Below are 8321 nucleotides of genomic sequence, written 5' to 3'. Positions count from 1 at the left end.
AAGGCTTAATTCTGGGAGAGAACAATTTTTACATACTTTATAAACTTTTTTGACTATTTTCAGATTGCCTATTGAACCACAGTGGAAGTGTATGGATTCAAGATATTTCTGGTGATTGTGTAACTGGAAAAAACTGTCCCAATTTTAAAGTATTTTTGGCATACAAGTGAAAGTAAATAAGCAATTTTAGAGACTCACTGGAAAGTAATTGCTCCTGCAGGACTCTAGCTGTGCCAGGAACTCTGGCAGATGCACTGAGCCCTCACTATTAAGCTTCAAATGAAAGCATTTTTTAAATGCAAAAGATCAAAACCAAGGATATATAATCTAAAATGTAAGGAATTTGGAAAGAACGGATGCCTGCGAAGGGAAATGTCTAACCATATGAACTGCATTAGGAGGGAATACAATGGAAGAAAAGCCTGGTAAGCTCCGGAGCCACCTTGGCTTGCCGTGGTGGGAAGCAGGAGCTGCGGTGGCAGTGACACGGCCGGAGTGCTGGCATTGAGGGTGCCAGAAGCTCAGCGCCTGGTCTAGGGATGGAGCTGCCTTTGTCCACGGCTCTGCTGCTGACACACAAACCTCTGAGATTATCAGAGGTGATCTTGGGCTGATCCACTGTGCAAGAGCTTCGACCAGCTGAACTGCTGTGGCCGATGCCATGAGAGCGAGCAAGAGCAAGAGGAGCACCTTGTTTCGGGTGACACACCGGGACAGCAACCTTTAGACAGGAACAGCCTGTCCCTGCACTTCCATCCAGTGATTCATTCGTGACTACGAGAGAGTCATAAAAGCACCTCTGTCAGCTAATGTGTCATTAGAGGAAGTGTTCCACTTTTTTTCCTAAACAAGAAGTTAACAAAGTATTATTTTTCACTGCCTTCGTGCTGTAAGCTGGCATTTCAAAGGCTGAAGCTACTGCCCTTTGTTGTTGCTTTTCTTGCTCATCTTGAAGCTGTAATTGAATCCACCCAGGCTGCTTTGCAAGCCTCCGAACTGTCAGTTCTCTCTGCAACTCATCTATATAAAGCCCTGCTATTAGCTCCAGCAGCTTAACAGTCGATCAGTAAACCTCAAGGGGCTGTGGACAGCCACATACTCTGTAGTAAAGAACACAAGTGGCTTTGAAACTGAAGCCACCTGCAGAAAATCTTCGAGATGTATTTGGCCAACCCCCTCCCTCCCCTCAAGTTCTGTTTTTCTTTTCTTTTTTTTCTTTCAACAATCATTTGCCTGAGCTGCCCTTTTCCTGGGTTCCCAGCCTGGGGGCTATGGCACAGCAATGGTTTTTCATGGGGTAGGTTTATTCTGGATCTTTGTAGATGCTCCTTTGGCAATCCAGCCCAAATGGCCATGTCCCAAGGAGCTTAAACCTCAGAGAAACTTCAATACAGAATGACAGAAGCAATAAAGTATGTTTAATGCTTCAGGATGTATGGCTTTGCCTTTTGGATTTGTATCTGGGTTCAATCAACATAGTGTCAAAGTATTAAATCAACCATATGAGCATTAGTTCTCCATTTACTCTAAGGGGACATCCAGTTCGCTGCTTCTGAGATGCACCAAGACAGGAGAGAGGAAAGCCTCCAGAGAGAGAAAAGCTTCCAGGTTACAATCAAATGCCATCCAGCCAGTGAAATTGAGATATGGGCACATCTCTGGTCCCATTTCCCTGAAAATCAAGCCATGAAACTCAGCTCCAGCTTGGTCGGCCGCTCGCTGCACACCTGCTCCCTCGCAGCCGCCAAATAAATGAAAGTTGTTTCCCTCCTCATGAGCAGCGACTGAAAAAGTTGCTTGTGCTGGCCTCAGGTTGGGGTTGGTTTTTTACACTGTGCTTTCTGCTTTTCTATAAAATACTGGCATGGACAGTAAGTATGAGGTGCTGCAATTGCTAATATTAGCAAAGGCCCGTTTTCCTGACTGATAGCAATTTATAACATAATAACTCATCTTTTATTGGTAGTTCATTTTTAGATTGAGCATAGTTAAGTCATTTCATTCTGATTAAATTATATATATTTTTATGCATATATAACATCTATATATAACCTATATTAACATGCATGTGCGCACATGTATATAAACCTAAGGATTTTATCTGAGAGGTGCATTTGAGGAAGGCTACGATAGGCAAAGGGCGCTTGACTTGACAGACAGAGATGTCAGTGCAAAAAGCAGCTGTTCAGCCATAGTGCAGGTTTTTGGAATTAAACATTTCAATACATTTTTTTTGAGGAAAAAAAGACCCCACAAAACCCCTTGTTGTATGTATAAATATACATAACATATGTATAAATACAACAGAAACCATCACTAGCTCAGCAACAAATGGCACAACACAAGCATGACCCAATTAAACCTGCCCCCCAAAAAAACCCATCCAAGGTTTCAGTCCTAAAAAGGTGGGAGAATAAAGCAGCCGACAGCCGCTCGCAGGGTTATCCCACTGCTATAAATCTCACGCGCTGTCCTATTGTGAGTTCATCTGACTGTTTTTGTTTGATTGGTTTTTTTATTTGCTGTAAGCCAACCCCATCTCTCCCACGATGCTGTTAGATCAGCTGTGGTGTGGGCAGAGTTGCTACGAGATGCAATGCCAATGCTGAGCCTTTTCTGTCTTGCCACTGCTTGTGCCTTTGGCTGTGTGCAGCACTTCCCACCTAAATGGGCTTGTGGCCGCAGAGGAGCAGCAAAATTTTTCATCACAGGTGCTTCTGCAAAGGGATGGTCCTGCAGACCGTGGCTGTACGCCTTCAAGGAGTTGCTGGCACTGGGGCAGTGATGGGATAGCGGTGGCAGGAAGAAACCAGGCAGCTTCTGGGGCATAATAAGCCGGTTCAGGGACATGGTGCAGGCTAAGTGCCGCCTTGTGTATTGGTTTTTCACTTGCCTGTTTGGCTTGGGTTTTGCCAAGAGCACAGCTGAGTTTTCAACTCCTCCACAATTTCATATCAACTGAACGAGTCGTTAGAAACCACTGAAACTCAAAGCTCTACGAAAGCAATGGTCCCACAAACGGTGAGCTGCTGTACAGCACCTGATGCAGGGGCTGAGCTGACACAGCGTAAATCAGATAAGCAATTAGCAAAATTAGCAATGCTCCTTCTTTCCTTTGATGCTGATTTGGGAGATGTTGCTGGAGAAGGACTTGACAGCCCCTGTCCCTGCAGGGCCTGAGTGCCAGGCAGCGAGACCCTGGCGTTGTCGTCTCCTCCTGTTGGTTTTCTGAGAGCTGAGAGTTCGAATAGCCTTTCCTGCAAAAAAAAAAAGCAATTTTTTAAACTTATTGTCTTCTTTGAAACTGCAGTCTGAGCACGTGCAAAACTCATTGCTTCTCACCAGTGGCATGGCCTGTCTCCTCGAGCTCTCCACCTTTGCCATCGCTGGTGCTTCTGTGCAAGGTCGGTATTGTACAGCCACTGGCCTTACAAAAGAGATTAAAACCCAGCTAGATTTAAAAGTGAGTGATAAGTGAGCTCTTCAGGGCAAGGACTGCCTTTTCTCTTTGGCACTTGTTCACTCAGTGGCGCAGGGGAGGCTCTCCTGTGCTCGGGACGTCTCGATACCGCAGCACAAGTCAGTGTCAATAAAATAATACGAATCAGGGCAGGTCACTCCTAGGGCCGTGTAAGTAGTGGGTGATGTAATATCGCCATATGCAATAGTGTATCTCCGAGATTTGCAGTGCTCCGAGCAGCTGTGACAGGCTCGCTGCAGGAAACGACGGGTGAAATTCTCTGGCCCTTCTGGTGTGGGTCAGATGGGGAATCACAGTGCTCTCCCCGGGTTTCAAAATCTCTCTCCCCCCCCTCCAAATTGCTCTTGGCTTCTCCAGTCGTGCAGCTGGTAAGGACGTGCTATGAGGCAACCCCTATAGGCACTTCGGATTTTGAAATGTGCTGCTCAGTGAAGCAAGTTAGTTGTTGTCACCCCCCCAAAAAAAAAAAACCCTCCAGCAATAATATCTTCGAGCCAAAGCGAAGTCTGCCAAGGAACGAATGCCCTTGGGTGGAGATTACTGATATTGTATTTGTTATATTAGGCAGGAGAGGTCAGGCCATTCTTTAAAATAAGTTACAGTAAACAAGCTGGGTAGCTGGGCCCTTCAAATGTTTCATTACTGATGAGTTTTAACGTTAAGAGCTTCTATCGTACGAATCTTGATGAAGGGAAAGATAAATGTGCTGTTTTTTAGCATTTCACTACAAACACGGTGTTTGTGCCAACTGACACAATGATTAAATATGATCCTCTCTTCTCAGAAATGAGGAGAACTGTAACCGCACCGAGCTCTCCGCCGCTGATACGAGATAAAAAGAGTCAAATCGTGTGTGGTTTCCTTCAGACCAAACTTGTGGCGTAGTGTTTCGTGAATGATGTTGTCCAAAGTCAAAATAATCTGTTTTGCCAAAAGGTATTTTTTACAGAAGACTGTAAAAGTGGTTTTGTTTTTTTTTTTTTCTACAGAATAATAGAAAAGGTTTGGTTATCCTTTGCACCGTGCTCAGTGTTGGCTCTTTGTTAGTGCAAATAGAGGTTCAACGCTCTGGTACGGGAGTGGGAATTGATAGACACCCAATTGCTTTCATTCTAACAATGGCTAAAAAAGGCAATCCAGCTTTAAAACAAGTTGGATTTGTGGGGTGGGTTTTTTTTGGTATTTTTTTAATAAAAATTAATTTTCATGACATTTTCCCACCACTGTGCTCCAGCCCCTCCCCGTGCCCCTGGGTGCTTTTTGCTTGCTGCTCTTCTGAGCGGTGCCACCGATAGCCCCAGACACGGGCTCAGCTCAGCCCCATGCAGCATCGTGACGGCTGCAACAGCCACCCCATCACTGACCCCTGCTGAAGCCGCGGTGCTGGTTAACACAGAAAATGAAAAGCAGCTGTTTGTTTCTTTTCAAGAGTATCACAAAAACAAGAAGATGGTCTCCTCCCCATGTGGGCCAAAGGCTTCTTTGGCCTTTTCACTTTCAGCCACACTGACAGCACAGTCCTCTGCTTTTCTCTAAGGAGCTTTTCCAGTTTATTTCATTGATGCTCTGCAGGCCCATGGGAATTAGCTACAACAGTCCTTCCCCTGTTGTAGACCAAGATAAAAGCAGTGACGAAGCCACCCAAAAAAAAAGAGAGGCAAAGACTCGCAGCGCCAGACACCTCGCCACCCTGAAGGTGCTAAAAACGGTGTGCTTTGCAGACTCTCAAAGCCCTGAAAAGGCTTGGTTTGCTAAATCTAAGTAGGGTGCCTCACCCTTCTTCTGAGCAAAGTGCAGCCGTACTCATGCTTCCTTTGTAGAAAGCACTGACACCGCACTGGGAGCTCCAGTTAGCTGCAACCACTTCTGCCAGGCTCCACCAAAACGAACCTTCGCTCGGCACAGCTCAGTCGTGCCCCGTTCCCCAAGCTCCAGCAGGTTTATCCCAAGTCCTATAAGCTCTGCTTTACAGGAGAGGGGCTCAGTGCAGTGCCTGGCTGTGCAAATAACCTCTTCTGCAGCACCCGGGCAGCCTTGGAGAGCAGCGCTCACACTGCCGGGAATAAGCTCTAGAGGAAATTTGTTGTGACTGACACCTGCTAATGCCTCCCGTGGCCTGAGATGGCCCCGTATCTGCGATATGGTCTTGAAACCTTTCCTCTGCTTACGGAGCTTTGTAATGGCTCTGAACTGAAGGCTGTGACTGATGGGATCCAGCACGGGGCACGATTAAATGTTGGACCATAAACAGGCATGCTGAGAGCTTCCCTTCAGAAACGCAATATGGATGCAAAGAAAAGCAGCTGTAACATTTATATTCTCTCTCACTCTGTGGGTATGGGGAAAGAAGATGGTCAGAAGCCAGGAGACGTGAGGCCAGCAGCCCCCACGCAAGCACAAAGCCAACAGCTTCTAACCCATATGGCAAAAGATAGGGTAACCAATGTCCTGGAGGGGGAAAGGGGAAAATACCTAGTACTCAGTCCAAAAAAGAGGCAGTATTTCCAGCAATGGGCCATGTATGTGGATGGAGGGCAGGGAACAGCACGTTTTTGGTACCAGCTGCCCAACAAGGCAGGATGGGACACACCGTGTGCCGTCACGCCTTCCCACGCCGCTGGCTTCCCCCGTGCCCTCGCACGACCGCCACGCTCACCCGGGATTCGTGCAGGAAACGTGGGTGAGAAGTTCTCCGAGAGCAGATGTAATCCTGCAGCGGGCTGCCCACGGAGGAACCCGGGCACCAGCCTCTCTTCGTGTGGCAAGTTGACTCAGCGCGTGGTGCCCCGCTCTCAGCCGGGGATGTCCCATGGCACCTGCAGGAAATTTAAACTGAGTGTGGAGGTGTGTGGCTTGTTGTGAGGGCAGGAGCTTTGATGAGCTCATCAGGGGAAAAAAAAAACCTCTAGGAAGGATTACTCTGAGGTTTTGGAGGTGAGGGACCTCTGTGATCCTTTATAGCATCACCTTTAATAGAACACACTGCACAGAGGCCACTCCACGCCGAGAGACATGAGCTCCTGCAGCAGCAGCTGTGGGACTGCAGCTTTTGGAGAAGGTGCATGTTTTGGAGGAGATAGTCCTGTCTTCATGCAAGGACCTCTGAGCTCTCCCCTGCATCAGTTCTTCCAGCAGCAAACACGTTCACGTAAACACACATGTTCTGCTGCAAGCAAACACTTTTCTAACTTACTTTGCTTAGCTTTAACTTCCAGCCATTGCAGCTGCTGTTTCTTCTCTCTGCTGAATTCACGTTCCTACCCCAATTTAAAAAAAAAAAAAAAAAAATCTTGTGTTTGCTACAGAAAAATTTCACTTCATTAATCTAAACCCCTCTGGCTATACTGTCACAAATAACGCTTGGAAGAAAGAAAGCTGCTTCAACACTGCTGCCTTGGAGAGCTCAGTTACTCAAACACTTGAGCCAGGAAGACCAAAACGTTCCCTCCTTTCCCATCACCTCCACCAGCATGTTGCAGGAGTGAGCAAGAGGGAGAAAAAAGGCTCTTACAACGGCCCATCTGTGCACTGTGTCAGTCCCTCAGAAATAACTCCTGTTGTCATCCGCCCCTGATATTTTTGGTATTTGACACAACACACAGAGATAAGTTTGGGGACATAATTTTGCACAGCAATCCAGAGCTATTCGGGCATTGCAGCTCGCTGGCTCTCGCAGCACGGCTCTGGCTTTGCCCAGAGATGTCAGGATGCTGTCGGTGGGGGCTGCTGCTTTGTGCCAAATGACGCTTGTGTGACCAACCATGTGCTGCACCGAGCCTGCAAACCGCTGAGGGGTTTCATTTGTGTTACAGAATGAAACCAAAATCCTGACCTTCCTTAGGGTAGAAAGCTGCCTGATCGATAACAAAATGGTCCCTCCGCCATATCTACCAAAGAATTTGCTCTATAGGACTAACATCGTTTTCTGAAGTCAAGGGATGTTTAATCAAAACTGTAATAAGCGTGGAAGTTCAAAAATCTGACTTTGGGAACTCTACAAAAGCAGCCATGGATTAGCGCAGTAAAGGTTGTGTAGAACTGTTAATTCTGAAGGGTTAAAATGAACCTGCAGTTGTTAGAATTTCTCATTATGCACTTTTTTTTAGGACTAACTTTGGGCTGTCATCATGCTGGAGTTTTGTGGCTGCCGTTTCTCCTTCTTGGTAGTTACAGTTACTCCGGCTCAAAACAGTGACGGCAGCTATGGAAAAAACCACCCCATCTTTATCAAATGGTCTGAGTGAGGTTTGCTATAAGCAGCGAGTGGTGTAATTCTGTACAGAATATTAATTGCAATATTGGCCCCCTTCCAGCTCAGCTCTTTACAGCTTCGTTTAAATGCTGTTTGCTCTGATCTAATACTAGTTATAGATGTTGCCGGACTTTTTTGCCATTAACTGCATCAGGCAGAAGGGCTGTTCCTCTCAACATGTAGATCATTCAGCGCACGGAACACTTCTTATTTTGGAGCCCAAATATAACATTTTATCATCTAGTGAATCTGAAATTTGCTTGGATAGAGCTCAATCCTCTGCCATAGAAGTCTGCGAGTATTTAATGAAAGCTAAACAAGGCCTGCATTGATATGATTTATGGATTCGTTGTTTATTTGCTAAAGGCTTCTTCACAAGCCTTGTACCACCTTGTTAGTTACTTTAAATGTGTCCATCTGCACTCAAATAATAAAAATATACTTATGAACTGCAATGAAATACCTCCCTGAACCGTGCAGGGCAAGAAAAATCATTCATGCTGCAACTATAGCAACTACTAAAATAGCAAAGCACACTGATTTCTGACATGAACCTGTTCCTAATGTCCAAAAGACACTGTGTGCTGC

This window comes from Phalacrocorax aristotelis, chromosome W (assembly GCF_949628215.1).
Source record: "Phalacrocorax aristotelis chromosome W, bGulAri2.1, whole genome shotgun sequence".
Lineage (NCBI taxonomy): Eukaryota > Metazoa > Chordata > Aves > Suliformes > Phalacrocoracidae > Phalacrocorax > Phalacrocorax aristotelis.
This window is presented reverse-complemented; position numbering follows the sequence as displayed.